Genomic DNA, 18,860 nt, shown 5'->3' on the forward strand with positions numbered 1-18,860 from the left:
ACGCAATACATGGTTCATCAACCTCATGAAAGTACTAGGAGCATTAGTTAAACCAAAAGGCATAACAAGCCACTCATACAATCCATATTTGGTCTTAAATGCAGTTTTCCATTCATCTCCAACATTCATACGAATTTGATGATACCCAGATTTCAAATCAATCTTAGTAAAGAGACTACAGCCATGCAATTCATCTAACATATCATCTAACCTAGGAATAGGATGACGATATTTAACAGTGATCTTATTAATGGCCCTACAGTCTACACACATTCTCCAAGTTCCATCTTTTTTAGGCACTAAAATAACAGGCACACTACAAGGACTAAGGCTTTCGCGTACATACCCATGAGCTAACAATTCATCCACTTGCCTTTGAATTTCTTTGGCTTCAGTAGGATTAGTCCTATAAGCTGGTCGGTTAGGTATGGTAGCACCTGGAATGAAGTCAATCTTATGCTCGATGCCACGAAGTGGTGGCAATTCCTTGGGCATCTCCTCGGGAAACAAGTCCTCAAATTCCTGTAAAAGAGAAACAAAAATACTAGGCAAGGAGGTGTTAAGCTCGTTAGTAAGAAAACAAGACCCTTTGTACAAAAGTACAAGAACAGTCCGTTTCGCCATTAAAACATTCCTAACCTCACTTGAACTAGCATACAAGCTCACCGTTTTGGCTTTTCTCTCATTTTTCCCACTAGGCTGATTGCTACTCCCTTGCTTTTCACTCAAACTTTTTTTTTCTCTCAACTCATTTTCTTTTGTTTCTTTTTCACTTTTTGCTTTTGCATCAGCCTCTTGCCTCTTCTTTTCAAGTTTGCATTGATCAACATGCACATCTTTTGGTGACAAAGGTACAAGAGTAGTTTTTCTTCCATGATGAGTAAAAGAATAGCGATTGGCATACCCATCATACATTACCCGACGGTCAAATTGCCAAGGTCTACCCAACAATATATCCCCGGCATGCATAGGTACAACATCACACAAAACATCATCAACATATTTTCCAATAGCAAAAGAAACAAGAGCTTGTCTACTCACCTTTACCTCCCCACAATCACTCAACCATTGAAGTTTATATGGTCTAGGATGTGGTTTTGTCTCTAAGTTAAGCCTCTTGACCAGAATAGAACTTACAACGTTGGTACAACTACCACTATCAATAATCACACTACAAGGCACAGTTTGGACAAGACACCTAGTGTGAAATAAGTTCTCTCGTTGGTCTAGGCCATCCTCCTTAATTTGAGTACTGAGAGCTCTCCTAGTGACTAAGGACATATGTGTAGGGTCCTCTTCACTATACTCCTCACTCTCACATTCACCATTGTCGTCCTCTTCTACCTCATCTTCCTTCTCATCTTCTGTTACAAACTCTCGTTCTCTAATTATCATAGTTCTTCTATTAGGGCAGTCTCGACTGTAATGTCCTACTCCTTGACATTTCCAGCATTTAATATCCCGATTCCTCACATTAGGTTCATCAACTTTCTCTTTCCCCTTCTTGGAACTCTCTCCTTTCTCAAACTTTTCTTTTGGTTTCTCATATGCCTCTCGATTTCTAAGTTTAGAATCAGCACTCTTACTATCCGTTTTCCATGTAGAAGATGAATGGGAAAAGGGCTTAGTAGAATACCTTTGAGATCGCCTTTGGAGCTGCTTCTCAATTTTGATGGCAAGGTGCAACATCTCTTCGATGTTAAAGTAAGGTTGTAGATCAACCTTATCCGCAATCTCCTTGTTTAAGCCATTAAGAAACCGTGTCATGAGATTCTCCATGTCCTCTTCAAGATCCAGCCGATTCATCAACGTATCCATCTCCTTGTAATAGTCCTCCACAGACTTACTACCTTGTCTCAACACTTGGAGCTTTTGCGCTGTGTCCCTGTGGAAATGTCTAGGAACAAATCGCCTCCTCAACAACTCCTTGAACTCATACCATGAATCGATTGGCGCCTCAAGGTTTCGTCTCCTAATTGACATTAATTTGTCCCACCATGTTACTGCATAATCTTTGAATTGAACAAGACATAGTCGTACCTTCTTTTCTTCACTGAAATTATGGCAATCAAACACGAACTCCACTTCTTTCTCCCATTGAATGTACGCTTCCGGATCAGTCTTACCATAGAACTTCGGAAGTTTTAATTTGATGTTTCCCAAGTTTCGATCAACTTGAGCATTCGCTCGTGGGGCTCTTTGGAAATTATGATAGCCTCTTCCCCGGCCTCTCCCTCGATCTAAGCCACGACCAACGTGTCTATCACCCCCTCTTGGAGCCGCTAAAACTGTAGCCTGATTGTCCTCCCAATGATCGGATCCATCACCTTCATACTCATCCTCATCCATAACACGTGGTGGTGGAGGTGGTGGAACTCTCTCCTGAGCTTGGTTTTGAGTCTCCAACCTTCCTATCCGTTCTGTCAATGCCTCCATGCTACAAATCATTCGTTCAACAGTTCCTTCTAGCGCCTCTCTCCTCCGGGCATCAGAAATATTGCCTTCATCTCCAAGATTAGCCATGCTGTAAAAACAAAATAGAGTGACAAGAAATGGACCTCACAAGCACTCCCTCACTAATTCACTCGTTAGTGAAGTTCACTCGTGTTTAACCCTCAACACTCAAAATAATGTATCGCTCCCTTACAATCTCTCCCTCACAACTTAGTACACTCTTATGCACTTCAAACAAATCGGTAAGTGAGTCTAGCAAAGTTAAAAGCTATGTGCATTTCAAGTGGTTTAGACAGCACATAAGAACTCAAACAAGAGTGTGATTTTGGGAGTAACCCGAATAACAACAAAGAAACAAGTTAAGAAAAAAAAATAATGGACAGAGTTATAATGGAAGCTAGAAAGAAACGAAAGTAGAGTTAAAGATAAAGATGGTTGGGAATTAAGCAACAAGGAAGTAGCATGAGATTTCAATGCAAGGCTACACAAAGAAGTAATGACAAATGGGGTCTTCTATGTTTTTTTTTCTTCTTTCTTTCGTTTTTTTTTTTCAGTTATGGATCAGCAAAAGCACAATAATGCTAACAATAAATGCTTTCACGTTCAGTTTTTTTTTTTTTTTTTTTTTATAAATCAATCAGCAAAGTGCACGAATTTCACCACTAAGAAAGTCGAATCATAAGACTTCAAAGAAGACAGATTTGTAGATAAGATCCAGATCTATAATAATGCAGAAGACGAAAATTGGAAAAGATGAATGGAATTGATACTTTTTTTTTTTGTAATTTTTTTGACAGAATGCATATGCTTAGATATAATAAAACATAAGCAAGGAACACAGAATTCAAAGAGATAAATGCAAGGAAACATATATCCGATCAAAGAGCCTAATGCTCTGATACCAAAATGTTAAGAAACCCTTGAGAGTTGGATCTAAGAACCTTGCTAACGAACAAGACCCATAGAACTCAATCCCAAAAACCCCGAAAACAAGTATGGAATCAACCCAAGGAAAAGTTTTCGAACGGATTACCTTGATGATCAATATCAAGAGTAGAGAAAACTTGTTTCTAAACTCGTGATTCGAATCACTCCACAAGAGGTATGATCAACACCGCTTGAATGATCCTAACATGCAAATTCTAAAGACACAAGAAATTGTACAAGAAATGGGAGATAAATCTCTCAACCAAGCTAATGAGAAAACTCACTTTTCATTCAACTTCAAATTGTGTTACAACAAGACATCTCAAGGCTATATATAGCCATCCTAACAAGCCATATGAAAAGTCTTAAGCAAATGAAAAGACTTGTAACTTACAAGAAATGAAAAGACTTGTAAATGAAAAGACATAACTTACGAGAAATGAAAAGACAAGCAAATGAAAAGGTTAAGAACATGGAAAGCCAACCAAAATAATTGCAATCCCGTCCATAATGAGGGATGTGAGTGTTTGACTTGGTTTTTGAATTGAATGAGTTGACTTTGACTTGTCTTGATGGAGTTGACTTTGACCTTGACCAAGTGGACTTTAACTTGCCATAAAAACACTTAAAAATGCATAACTTGCACCAAATTGAAGTGCATAGTTCTAACTTCTTGCACATCTTCCTTTATTTCTCTTGTCGAGTTCAAGAACGCTTGGACACGAAGTAGCAAAGCTTGTTGAAGTTTCCTAGCTCTCGATCTTGTAATCGGTCCATGAGGCATAACAACGGTAGCTCCTTCGTTCATATCAGAAGATGTATTTGCTGATCAATTAAAGTTGGAGAAGAAAAGAACAGAGTTTGAAGAAAAAGAATTGAAAAAAAAGAATGAGATTGGTGAAAAAATAGAGGAAAATGAGAGAGAAAGAAAAAGTGGAGAAAAGAGCGAAAAAAGAGATGAAATTGATAGAAAAGAAAAGAAAGTCAGTTGTTTGGCTAGAGTGGGAGAGGTGAGAAGAGCAATGTTTTCCCAAAAGCCCATATTTGTACTTATGTACAAAGAAGGGTATTTGGCTTCTAACGATAACCTTTTGCCTTTGCCGAGTTTGTTTCAACCTCTTTTGCAGGAATTTGAGGACGTGTTCCAAGAAGATATACCTAAAGGGTTACCTCCAATTAGAGGTATTGAACATCAAATAGACTTCATACCGGGGGCTACCATTCCAAATAGGCCAGCTTAGAGAGCAAATCCAACTAAGACAAAGGAAATTCAAAGGCAAGTGGAGGAGCTCATGGAGAAAGGCTATGTTCGCGAAAGTTTGAGTCCATGTTCTGTACCGGTCATATTGGTGCCAAAGAAGGATGGAACTTGGCGCATGTGTGTGGACTGCAGAGCCATCAATAAAATCACTGTAAAGTATTGTCATCCTATTCCTAGGCTAGATGATATGCTTGATGAATGCATGGTTCTTGTCTATTTACAAAGATTGATTTGAAATCTGGATATCATCAAATTAGGATGCATGTAGGAGATGAATGGAAAACAGCTTTCAAAACTAAATTTGGATTGTACGAATGGCTTGTTATTGCCTTTTGGGTTAACTAATTATCCTAGTACATTTATGCGCTTAATGAATCATGTTTTGAGAGAATACTTGGGGAAGTATGTTGTTGTGTATTTTAATGGAAGTCTAAGTTGAACTCAAGATGCATTAAATGAAAAAGACTTCAAAGTACTTGAAAGTAGTTCAAACTCCAGTTCATTCACTCTTGAAGGGTTACAAACTCTTGGTTTTATGGTGGAGGAGTTTCATTCTCAGATTTAAAGCATGTTTAATTGTATTTTCAGTTTTAAACATTTCATTTATGTGTTTTAAGTTTTATTTGTGTTAGTGGTGGTTATGGTATTGATGTAGTAGGGAGTTACATGCAGTTTCGAATTGAACCGTCAAGCTCCGGGGTGAAGGATCTGGTGTCCCGCATCTCGGCCTCGAGCTTGGACCGCTGCCTCCATAGGGCGTCTAAGTTTGTGAGCGACCCTGGGTCCGTGCTGCAGAGGACCATTGACTACGCCGCTGAGGTAGGACCTGTTTCCTTATGAAAATAAAAGTAATTAACTTGTAGCTCGGTCTAACCTTCGTGTGTTTTTCCTTTTGCAGGCGTTTGTTGCTTCCATTCACTCAGCAGTTATGATCAAGGCCGAGCTGGATGGAAGGAAGGCTTTGGCAGCGAAGTAGAGGGAGAACTCCTCTGCTGCCTTAGAAGCTGCCACCACAATAAAGGGAGAGCTACTGAAGACTCGCTCCGAGGTGGACATCCTGAGGGCCGAGGTGGAAGGCAAGGCCGAGCTACTGAAGAAGAAGGACGATAGGCATAAGGCCCACCTCCGAGCTGCCCATGCCATCACTAAAGGGCTAGAGAAGGAGAAGTTCCAACTCCTAAAGGAGAAGGACGACATGCTCCAGGCCCTCGAGGCGAAGGACGCTGTGATAGGGCGTCTCACTCTGAGCTCAAGGTGGATAAGGAACGTCTCGCCAACGGAGCTCTTCTGGAAGCAGCCTTCAGGCAACACCCAGACTTTAATGGGTTTCTAAGGAATTCATCGACGCAGGCTTCAAATTTTTTATGAAGGGTATCGCTGCCGACATGCCCCATCTTCAGATCGACCTCAGCGAACTGAAGAAGAAGTACGCTGAAAAATGGGCCTCTAGGCCTAACAGCACTCCGGGCCCCAATCTCTGGTGGAAAAGTACGTCGGAGAGCTGGACTCTTACTACTCCGATCTCGAGGAAGAAGATGTGATAAGCGCCAAGGTTGCTCGTGTTTACAAAGCTAGAGGTCCTTCTAGGATCCTTGCAAACATTCACAAAAACGACTAACTTACCGAATGATTCCAACCAAGAGTAAGGTTAGAAGATGAATCACTCTTAGATCGGACTTAGAATCTACGATGGTCACTCCTAGATCCTAAGACGACTCACTCCAGAATTAGCTTGATCGAGACTAATCCAATGAATCGGTTTAACATCAAACCTAAAGCAAGATTTGAAAGAAGCAACACCAAAAGTGTTAAGGAACAAAAATTCTTCAATTTCAATATGTTTTAATCTTAAGTTATCCATAACAAGAGCATTACAAGCCTTTAAATAGGCCAAATGGTCGTTCAACATAAGAACACCAAAAGTTTTTCAAAATACTACTTAATGCAAATTGTAGAAAATAAGACATGCAAATTAAAACTTGATTGCACATCATTCTAGACACTTAAATGCGGATCAGAAAATGTAGTCATGCTTCAAATGGTCTTATCTATGTGCTGTAGGAGGCGCTTCACATTTGGATATGGTTTGACAACTTTTGACTTCACAAACTCCAAAGAGGTGCAATCTGCAAAGGCACCTTTTTTTGTCCTCCGTGCCATCTCTCAAAATAGACAACTTTTCCCGTGCCATCTTTGCTCCATTCTCTTCTTGACTCATTGAAGTAACATTATGAATAAATTCGGGCTCAAAACTCTTTGTTGGTTCTTGTGCATTAACAAGCTTTTGAAGATGCAGTGTGAAAGCCTCTTGAATCTTCCTTGCCTTTCTTGTAATAATTGCTCCTTTGATATATGTAATTGGTCACAAATGGATTCGTATCATCCCCCCTTTCTTTAAAAGGATTTGTCCTCAAATCAAGGTTTTCATTTCCTTCATCAAAACGAATCAAGTTAGTCCAATGATAAGCCTTAATAACTTGTTCCTTACCTTGTGAGTTGTATATTGGAGCTTGAAGATTTATGATTTTCTTCGTTGGACATGTCACTTCTTTCTTCTTGAAAATTTCTATGGCCCTTTCTTGTTTGCCTTCTTTGAGTTAACACCACTTTTTGACTTCCTTGAAGTGCAATCTTGAAGTCTTCATGTAATAGTATCCTTCTTAGTCTTCTTATGTTTGGACTTGGACAAATTCTTCGTTCCTTCCAAAAGTGCTTCCAAACCCAATCACTTGGTTTGTTGAAATTGTGCTCGGATTTATTTTTCCTCCACTTGGTACTTTGCATTTGCATTCTCCAACATAACATTCTGCTTTCTCGACCATGGAATTCTTTATGCGACTTCTTAGACAAATACTTTTCCACAATGCCTTTCACTTTAGGTTTCTTATGTCCATGGTTACCTACACAATAAGGAAGCAAGTTAGTATCTTTAAAATCAAGATATATTTTATACTTACCTTGTAAGACAATCTCAAGATCATGAGAAGATGATAGGATAACTCTTCTTGGCTCCTTTATAGCTTCCTTTGTTTCTTGTATTCGATCATGCTTGAATTGAAAAGTTGGAACTTCCTGCAGAAAGCTTAGAAAAGTAGAAAGACTAGGATAAAATATGTGAGCTTGATAGTAAGGGTTCTTATGCAACAATGCTATAAGATTTGACTTATATTGACAAATGGATTGGATCTTGCTATTTTCCTCTTCTTTCTCCTTTGAATTCCTTTCTCTTAACTCTTCTCTTTCTCTCTTTTCTTTGAACTCACTTTTATCAAAATCAGAATCTTTGCATGCCGGTGACATCTTGCTTGGCCGACCTTGGCAATTTGATAGGAAGGTCATCTATGATGGTTATTTGAATAGGTACTCTTTTACAAAAGATGGTAAAAAAACAACTCTTGTACCTTTGCGTTCGGAAGATGTATTTGCTGATCAATTAAAGTTGGAGAAGAAAAGAACAGAGTTTGAAGAAAAAGAATTGAAAGAAAAGAATGAGATGGGTGAAAAAATAGAGGAAAATGAGAGAGAAAGAAAAAGTGGAGAAAAGAGCGAAAAAAGAGATGAAATTGATAGAAAAGAAAAGAAAGTCAGTTGTTTGGCTAGAGTGGGAGAGGTGAGAAGAGCAATGTTTTCCCAAAAGCCCATATTTGTACTTATGTACAAAGAAGGGTATTTGGCTTCTAACGATAACCTTTTGCCTTTGCCGAGTTTGTTTCAACCTCTTTTGCAGGAATTTGAGGACGTGTTCCAAGAAGATATACCTAAAGGGTTACCTCCAATTAGAGGTATTGAACATCAAATAGACTTCATACCGGGGGCTACCATTCCAAATAGGCCAGCTTAGAGAGCAAATCCAACTGAGACAAAGGAAATTCAAAGGCAAGTGGAGGAGCTCATGGAGAAAGGCTATGTTCGCGAAAGTTTGAGTCCATGTTCTGTACCGGTCATATTGGTGCCAAAGAAGGATGGAACTTGGCGCATGTGTGTGGACTGCAGAGCCATCAATAAAATCACTGTAAAGTATTGTCATCCTATTCCTAGGCTAGATGATATGCTTGATGAATGCATGGTTCTTGTCTATTTACAAAGATTGATTTGAAATCTGGATATCATCAAATTAGGATGCATGTAGGAGATGAATGGAAAACAGCTTTCAAAACTAAATTTGGATTGTACGAATGGCTTGTTATGCCTTTTGGGTTAACTAATGATCCTAGTACATTTATGCGCTTAATGAATCATGTTTTGAGAGAATACTTGGGGAAGTATGTTGTTGTGTATTTTGATGATATTTTGATTTATTCAAAGAATTTGCTTGAGCATGTAGAGCATGTTAGATCCGTTTTGATTACACTTAGAAAAGAGAGGCTTTATGCTAATTTTAATAAGTGTTGCTTTTGCATGGAAAAAGTTAACTTTCTTGGCTTCATAGTTGGTAAAAATGGAGTTGAAGTTGATGAAGAGAAAGTTAAGGCAATTAGGGATTGGACAACACCAAAAAAAGTCAGTGAGTTCGGAGTTTTCATGGTCTAGCTAGCTTCTATAGAAGGTTTATAAAGGACTTTAGTACCATAGCTGCACCATTGAATGACTTAGTGAAAAAGAATGTTGTTTTTGAATGGGGGGAAATGCAAGAGAGAGCTTTCAACGAACTTAAGGGAAAATTAACCAATGCACCATTACTTGTCTTGCCTAACTTTGATAAAACTTTTGAAATCGAGTGTGATGCAAGTGGTTTGGGCATAGGTGCTGTTTTGATGCAAGATGGAAAGCCCTTAATGTATTTTAGTGAAAAACTAAATGGGGCTTCGTTGAACTATCCTACCTATGATAAAGAATTGTTTGCTTTAGTTCGTACATTGCAGGTATGGCAACACTACCTGTGGCCGAGAGAATTTGTGATCCACACCGATCATGAAAGCTTGAAGCATCTTAAAGGTCAAAGCAAGCTAAATCGTAGGCATGCAAAGTGGGTAGAGTTTATGGAAACATTCCTATGTTATCAAATATAAGCAAGGTAAGGACAATGTGGTTGCTGATGCATTATCAAGAAGGTACAATCTCTTTACTTCTCTTAGTGCAAAAATTCTTGGATTTGAGCATATGAAGGAGTTATATAGAGATGACCATGACTTTGGAACTATTTATGCATCTTGTCTTGGTGGGAAAGCTGTGGATGATTATTATGTGACTTTTTTTTTAAGCTTTGTGTTCCTAAACGATATGAACCAAAGTGTCTTAGTCTTCAAAGAGTTAAAGGAAGTTGTTGGAGAATCCTATGTTCAAGTTGACAACAAATTGGAGTTGCATTAAATGCACTCTAGTGTCATTTATGGCAACCTCAAGTGGCATTGAATGAAGTCAAGAACAAGTCCAACTTCATTTACTACAAACTCAAGTTGCATTAATGGAAGTCTAAGTTGAACTCAAGATGCATTAAATGAAAAAGACTTCAAAGTACTTGAAAGTAGTTCAAACTCCAGTTCATTCACTCTTGAAGGGTTACAAACTCTTGGTTTTATGGTGGAGGAGTTTCATTCTCGGATTTAAAGCATGTTTAATTGTATTTTCAGTTTTAAACATTTCATTTATGTGTTTTAAGTTTTATTTGTGTTAGTGGTGGTTATGGTATTGATGTAGTAGGGAGTTACAACCTTTACAATTCTTTTAGGTTACTTGAAGGGTTGTTTTGGAGGCTATAAATAGCCTAGCTTGTTCCCTTGAAAAACAGATTTTGATGATTGAATGAAGTTGCTATTTTGCTTCAAAAAGCCTAGAGCTTGTTTTTCTTTGCAATTCTTGAGTGTTAGATTTGCATGCTAGAATCATTCAAGTAGTCTTGATCAAGCTATTTGTGGAGTGGTTCGAATCTTGAGTTTAGAAACAAGTTTTCTCTACTCTTGATATCGATCATCAAGGTAAATCCGTTCTAACTTCTTCCTTGGGTTGACATCATCTTGATTTGGGGGTTTTAGCACTTGTGATCTAGGGGTTTGCATAACCATAAGGGTTCTTAGATCCAATTGGCTATTGTTTTCTTATCACTAAATGTTCTATAAGAGATTTGCTTGTGAAAGAAGCCCATGGGGGTGGATTGATGAGACATTTTGGGATTCATAAAAGTTATGATATGTTGCATGAACACTTCTTTTGTCCTAAGATGAAACTGTTGCTCAATCTGTATGGCTATGTGCACCATCCCTTCTAAATCCTCATAAAATTGAAGATCCAGTCGTTCGGCAATCTCCTTCTTAAGTCCTCTTAAGAAACGAGCCATTGTAACTTCCTCATCCTCGTAAAGATCAACCTCATCAAGCAACATTTGCATCTCCATGTAGTAAGCCTCCACGCTATTGCTACCTTGTCGCAAAGATCTCAACTTATAGAAACACTTGGGAACAAAATGCTCTCTCATTAAATGCTTGAGAACATACCATGAGTCTATTGGACACTCAAAGTTCTTCCTCCTACTCAAAAACATTTTATCCCACCAAGTAATTGCATAATCTCGAAGTTGAGCAACAATTAGTCTTACCTTTCTTTCATCACTTAAAGGATAATAATCAAAGACACGTTCAACTTGCCTTTCCCATTGAATGTATTCCTCCGGGTTTGTCCTACCATAGAACACAGGAAGTTTAGGCTTGATGCTTCCCAAGGTATGATCAACATTATGAACTCCTCTTAGATTTCTCCTTTGGACAGCATTGAAACATCCACCATATTCCCTTCCTTCAGCCTCCCAATACTCCTTGTGGTGTAGTGAATTATTACTCCTCTTTTGCTCTGGATGTGTTGGTTGTCTTTCAATAGATTTGAGTCTCGAATCCAACCTTTGGAGCGTCTTTGTCAAATGCTTCATGTTGTGGAAAAACTTTGTAAAATTCTCTTGCCGAGACATGGCTGCAAAAGAAAACCAAGTAACAAAGAAAAACGGATCTCACAAGCACTCCCTCACGTGTTTACACTCGTAAAGGTATAGTCACTCGTGTTTTTACTCAAAACAACAACACTCTCAAGAAACTCACAATCTCACTCACATAAGCCAATGAGCAAAGTTTGCAACTCAAGTGGTTAGATATAACACACAAAGAAAACACTCAAATAACTTGATATAGGAGTAAATTCAAAACTCAAATCAGAAACAAGCTAAAGAAGAAAGTGACAGAATTGGAACATGATAATTAGGATGGTACAAGAAGTTCAAAAGACCAGAAAATGTAACTCTTGTACAATTAGGCTATTTTTGAGAATTTATGGAGTTTAATTGAGCCTTGACAACAGATATGAGTTATACAAGAAAAACATCATGAGAATTGAACAACAAATGGTTGGAAATTAATTGAGAAAATTGTAACTGCCAAAAATTTAATGAGTAACGGTTAGTTGTGGAAATAAATCAAAACATAATTGATATGATTTATTACCAACAGCTAGATTAACAAAAATAGGTAATTTCAACAGCACAACTCAGATCTAGCATGATTTGGAAGTAAAAATGTAAAGAACAAAGAAGAACACATGCTCTCGGGTATAGCAGTTTTACAGAACAGAATGTCAATTTTTGAACTTTTCACTCAGAAGCAAATTGAATCAGAAGATATACTAGAAGACAAAGTTGTACATAAGACAAAGATCTACAAACTCATAGAAGACAACAAGACGAAAAGAAGAATGGAAATGACACTTTTTTTATATTTTAGATACGTGGACAGAATGTAACGAGATGAACAATAAGAACAAAAATTTCAAAACAAAGATCAAGAAGAGCAATACGAAAACGGAAACATATATCCGATCTAGAGCCTAGAGCTCTGATACCAAATGATAAGAAAACAATAGCCAATTGGATCTAAGAACCCTTATGGTTATGCAAACCCCTAGATCACAAATGCTAAAACCCCCAAATCAAGATGATTTCAACCCAAGGAAGAAGTTCGAACGGATTTACCTTGATGATCAATATCAAGAGTAGAGAAAACTTGTTTCTAAACTCAAGATTCGAACCACTCCACAAGTTAGCTTGATCAAGGCTACTTGAATGATTCTAGCATGCAATTCTAAAACACAAGAAATGCAAAGGAAAAGCTCATGGCTCAATAAGCTTAAATTTCATTATCTCAAAACTCAAATCTCGAATCTGTTTTTCCAAGGGAACAAGCTAGGCTATTTATAGCCTCCAAAACAACCCTTCAAGTAACCTAAAAGAATTGTAAAGGTTGTAACTCCCTACTACATCAGTACCATAACCACCACTAACTCAAATGTAACTTAAAACACATAAATGAAATGTTTAAAACTGAAAATACAATTAAACATGCTTTAAATCCTAGAATGAAACTCCTCCACCATAAAACCAAGAAGTTGTAACCCTCCAAGAGTGAATGAACTTGATTTTGAACTACTTTGAAGTCTTGATCATTTAATGCATCTTGAGTTTAACTTAGACTTCCATTAATGCAACTTGAGTTTGTAGTAAATGAAGTTGGACTTGTTCTTGGCTTCATTCAATGCTACTTGAGGTTTCCATTAATGACACTAGAGTGCATTTAATGCAACTCCACTTTGTTGTCATCTTGGACATAGGATTCTCCAACAACTTCCTTTAAATCTTGAGGACTAAGACACTTTGGTTCATATCATTTTATAACAAAATAGATTTTTGTTTATTGATTTATTTATTTATTTCATTTATTTTATTTTATTTGACTCATCAGTGATCTTTATTTAATTTAAGTGTGGCATCTCGGCTAGTGTGTATTGTTATAGAGTTAGTGGTGAGTTAGTAGCGTGTAGTATTTATTAAGTTATGGTTTAGTACGGATTCCGCTATGTGACACTTGCTCTGGGCCATTGGACCAACTACGAAATTATATTATTGGTTTTGTTAACAAGGAGTGATTGGGTAAATGGGCCTTAAACAAAAGAAACTAGCCCAAGTGAATTTATGTTGCAAAACAAAAGAAAAAGGGAAATTAAAACAAAACAACCCTAGCCCATCTTGTTCTCCTTCCTCATCTTCTTCCACCCTTCCCTTTCGTTTGAAGCCGCCATCCCCCCCCATCCGGATTTCTTTCTCCGACGAAGCAGCACCGACGACGGGACAGCAGCAGGCGCGGGCGTCGGCAGCAGCAGGTGCGGCGTTGGGCAGCGGCAGACGGCGGCAGCCTGCGACGGGCAACAGCAGCGTGCGACCGGCAGCGGCGGCGCGTGACGTTCGGGCAGCTGCAGGCGGCATCGATACACGTGAGGTTGTTTTCGCGGCGTCCCTTCTCCGATCCAACGAGCCTAACAACCTCGAATAGCTTAGATCCGTGAAACCCGGTAACTTTTCTTTGACCCACATTTGTTCGAAGTTAGATTTGGATTACCCACATCCAAACGAAATCGATTTAGAATACCCACACCTAAGCGAAGTTGTTTTGTAGTAACGGACATCAAAACGAAGCCGTTGGAGGTCGTTTTGGGCACTTTTCGCTGCTGCAAAAACGTGGACAGCAATGTTTTGGTGGTGTTCGGCGATTATCTTCATCCGTTCGAAGCCCGATTTACGCTACCCACACCTTTGCAAGCTAGATCTAATTTACCCACACCTACACGAAGTCGTTTTGCGGTAATGAGCCCTTTGAACCCTCGTAGAGTCGTTTTTCGAAGGCTGAACAGTACATTTAAATTGCTGTATTTTTCTGTTTTTGGTGCTTAGGTGTGAGATCGACGCAAACTTAAAGACGTGGTTGTGTAAGTAGCACCAGGGGGCGAGTGCGTGCGTTATTTAGCGTTAACGGAATGGTTTTGATGCTGTTCTTTATCTTGTTAAAATAATTTAAATGAGCATGTAGGGATTGTTAGTTTGATTTGTGGATTTCTAGCGATCTTGTTGCCGTCTTTCTATTATTGAATACTTTTGAGGAAACATGCTTCCTGTTCTTATTGTTGTAGGTGACTAGTAGGTTCTGAACTGTTGTAGTTAGAAGTAACTGGCTCATGACGTTTTGCAAATGGGATGTAAATGAAATGCTAGCGTGGTTATACCGATAATTTAATTCATATTGTTCTGGTTGTGAGCTGTTGGATGTATTTTGTTTATTACGTGGAGCAGCACGCTTGTAAACGGTGCAGTGATTTAGAATGTGGGAGTTTTACTTGTAGGTGGTCATGGAAGGGTTAGTGAAGTGGTGAAGGGTGAAGGGTAAAGGGACGGGTTGATAGTCCGTTAACCACGGGTGTTCTGACCTGAAAAATGCATATAAATCGCTTGGAGGTTCAAAGCCCTGAGTAGTGGCCTTGGGAATAAATGACAAGGCCGAACGTCAAATCTCTGTAAATGTGTATTGGGGTCTTGGGGATAAATGTCAAGGACCAATACGCTGGGAAGTCATCGGTACCTTGGGAATAAACGGCAAGGAACGGTGCACAGTTCAGGCCTTGGGAATAAATGGCAAGGCCGAACGTCAAGTTTCTGTAGAGGAGTATTGAGGCCTTGGGGATAAATATCAAGGGTCAATGCGACTCGAGGAGTTAGGCTTGAGGGATAAAAGTAGAGTGGTGCTTGCGAAGTAGTGGTGCTAGGCCTTGGGAATAAATGGCAAGGTCGAACATCAAGTACTGGAAAAGGAGGGGGTACGGTGACTTGGGAATAAATGTCAAGAGCCGTCATGCCTCGAGAAGTTAAGCGGGGAGTAACACAGGGGGGTGTAGAGGAAGGTTTAGTACCATGAGACAAGGGTTAGTGAATCATGGGTTGTGATCTTGGTAGTTCCGACGCATTGTTGTTGTATGTAAATGTCTAGTTATTGTTTGCTATCTCTCATTGCTTATTTGATTGCCTTGCTATCGTTTTATTCTTTATGTGGTGACTGTGAGCATGATTTTTGTGTTAGTTAGGAAGTGCTACTTACGGAGTACCTTATGTACTCACCCCCCCTTTTTACCCTTATATGTTTTCAGGTGTGAACAGGGTCGACCGCGGTGATGACGTGGAGAGGGCTTGACCGAGAAAGGATCACTAGCTTAGTTAGTGAGGATAGAGGGAAGGGTCGTTGGGTACGAGTAGCATTGAGATTTATGTTATTGCTAGGTGCGAACCGCGCAGGAAATTTTGTATTCTTTAGAACTACTTTATTTGTTATGGATGTTGCTGGTAAACGCGTCACTGTTGTCGTCGTTGGAGTTTAGATGTACGGTTGTTTTATTTATTTATGAATTTTTGCCACTAAGACGGATATGAGATGTTTCTGTTTTTAAATTGCCTACGGAGGGCGAAGTCCTGACAGTTTGTGACATTTGTATTTCTGACAGAACGTATGGGAGTCGAAGTTTTATTTCGTTTAAATTATTTTCCCAGGGAGTTGTTTATCGCGTGTTTAGAGTTAAGGCTAGCCAGGTGAATTATTTAGCGTTGCCTAGGATGATATATAAAATCCTGGGGCGTTACAGTTGGTATCAGAGCCGAAACGTTTCTGTAGACTGAGTTAGGGACTAGCATACTTAGGAGTAGTGATCTCGGTCGACCTCCTCTTCATCACCAGGTACGCTTCATGCTCGTCCTTGAGAGCTTATACATTTCCCATGATTTACTTGTGCGCTGAAATTTTCTTATCAGTTTTGTTGCCCCTCTGTTTCGCTAGACATAGAGTGTTTATTAAGCGTACCAAATAGAATGTGGTGGACCTTTTACTATTATGGGAGTTTCGACTGCCACTTTTCCTTTTAGTTTTTGCGTGGAGTATCGTGCTAACGTCTTACCGAAATTTTGTGCCGTTCTTCCAGACAATGCCTCCCCGTCGTAGTATGAGATTGCGAGCTGACGCCGACCCCGCTCCCGGAGGTGAGAACGGAGCAGATCCACCGCCCCCTCCTGCTGGGAACCAGGCAGGAGTAGTCCCTCAATTTCCTCCAGCAGCAGCTCGAGAGCGGGCAGATCCTCCAGTTTCCCCAGCAGTTCCTCAGGTGAACCCCCAATTGGCATTGCTTGTGGAGGCCTTGCAAGCAGTGATCAGTAACGCCGCAGGGGTGGGCGGGGTCCAAGCTCCGCCACCCCAACACCTTCATACACCCCAGAGCGAGGCTCGCTTCATCAAGGATTTCAAGCGCTACGGACCCCCAACCTTTGACGGTGAGAGTGAAAGAGCGACTGCAGCGGAAGAGTAGATCAGAGAGTTGGAAGCCCTTTACGCGTATCTTGGTTGCGAAGACCAATTCAAGGTGAAGGGCACAGTTTTTATGTTGAGGGGCAAGGCCCTGATGAAGTGGGCCAGAAACTTCGGGACGCCTGATGAAGTGGGCAATGGAGCTGAGTGAGTACAACTTTCAGTTCGAACCCAGAACTGCGCTGAAAGGACAAGCAGTGGCAGATTTCATAGCCGAGCTCACGCCACCTCCCGAGCGAAGCGAGTCTGACCTCCCGTGGACGATCTATGTCGACGGATCCTCCAACGAGAAGGGGTGCGGGGCCGGAGTCCTCTTGCTCGCACCAGGAGGCGCGCGGTTTGAGTATGCCCTGCGGTTCAGCTTCCGGACTTCCAATAACGAGGCCGAGTATGAAGCACTTATTGCCGGTCTGCGAATCGCTAGGGCATTGGGGGCCTCTTGTATTAAGGTCTTCAGCAACTCCCAGCTGGTTGTGAGCTAGATCAAGGAGGAGTACCAAGCCAAAGACTCCCGAATGGAGAAATATTTGAGCAAGGTCAGATCGTACCTCGCCCAGTTTAGAACCTACGAAGTAAGCTGGGTTCCTCGAGCATAAAATTCTAATGCTGACGCCTTGGCTAAGTTAGCATCAGCGTATGAGACCGATCTGGCCAGGTCGGTCCCCGTCGAGATCTTGGATAAACCCTCGACCTTGGAGCCAGATCTGATGGAGATTGACGCTCCGGAGCCCTCATGGATGGATCCCATTGCGGACTTCATTAGAGGAAATTCACCACAAGACCCCAAGGAGCACAAAAAGATGGCGAGAAAAGCAGCTCGGTTCGTAATCTGAGATGGAGCATTGTACCGACGCAGTTTCTCTCCGCCTCTGCTGAAATGCCTAACCCCAGAGGAAGGCCTGTATGTCCTTAGGGAGATCCACGAGGGGGTATGCGGCAATCATTCAGGCACCAGGTCGCTGTCGGCCAAGGTGGTCCGACAAGGATATTACTAGCCTACTCTCTTTGTAAGAACTTGTGACAACTGCCAGCGCTTCGGAAACATAATCCACCAGCCGCCCGAGCTGCTCACCCCCATCTCGGCCCCGTGGCCATTCGCGCAGTGGGGGATAGACATCATCGGTCCCTTCCCTTTGGGCAAAGGACAGACCAAGTTTGCCGTTGTTGCTGTGGACTACTTCACAAAGTGGGCCGAGGCTGAGGCGCTTTCCCATATTACAGAATCCAGAGTCACGTCCTTCGTGTGGGTAAACATTGTATGCCGTTTTGGTATACCACATGCCATCGTGACAGACAACGGAAAGCAATTCGACAATGCAAAGTTCAAGGACTTTTGCAGAAAGCTGGGCATAAACCACCTCAGCTCGTCCCCTGCACATCCGCAAGCGAATGGGCAGGTGGAGGCAGTAAATAAGATCATCAAGCGAGGCCTCAAACTGAGGCTGGACTCCAGGAAAGGCAGGTGGGCCGAGGAGCTACCAGAGGTTCTATGGTCATATCGGACCACCCAAAGAGAATCAACTGGAGAGACCCCGTTCTCACTGGCCTTTGGCTCCGAAGCCGTTGTTCCAGTTGAGATCGGCATGCCATCTGACAGAGTGGAGCATTACGAGCCCACAGTAAACGAGGAGGAGCTACTTCTCAACCTCGACTTACTGGAAGAAAGAAGAGAAATGGCCCAGCTACGCCTGGCGGAATATCAAAGCAGAATGCCTAGACATTACAACGCCCGCGTTTGACCTCGAACCTTCCAAGTCGGACATCTGGTCTTAAGGAGGGTCCAAAATCATGTGGGCACCCTCGATCCAAACTGGGAGGGGCCGTTTGAAGTCAAAGGAATAGTCCGACCTGGGACATACATATTGGCCGATCTGAAAGGAGATGTTCTCGCGCATCCATGGAACGCGGAGCATCTGAAGTGCTATTACCCTTGAAATGTCAAAATGGTCCTAAATGGACTTGTAAAAATTTTCAAAGGGATTGTGGTCTGAATAGATAAGGTGATTTAATTTCATGACTCCGAGTTCGACCATAAATTAAATGGGGGCCACGGACTCCCAGACGATCAAATT

At 40.9% G+C, this 18,860-nt stretch overlaps 1 long non-coding RNA gene across 1 annotated transcript; it reads left to right on the top strand.

Annotated features, from left to right (window-relative positions):
* The first annotated feature begins 13,641 nt into the window (after positions 1–13,641).
* LOC148207612 (uncharacterized) lies at positions 13,642–15,527 on the top strand. Its single transcript, XR_015787773.1, has 3 exons — positions 13,642–13,963; positions 14,068–14,252; positions 14,343–15,527. It is a non-coding gene; the product is annotated as an uncharacterized LOC148207612 (long non-coding RNA).
* Positions 15,528–18,860: the final 3,333 nt, after the last annotated feature.

Source organism: Momordica charantia, unplaced genomic scaffold (assembly GCF_013281855.1).
Source record: "Momordica charantia cultivar OHB3-1 unplaced genomic scaffold, Mcharantia_2.0 BLBB01000125.1, whole genome shotgun sequence".
NCBI lineage: Eukaryota > Viridiplantae > Streptophyta > Magnoliopsida > Cucurbitales > Cucurbitaceae > Momordica > Momordica charantia.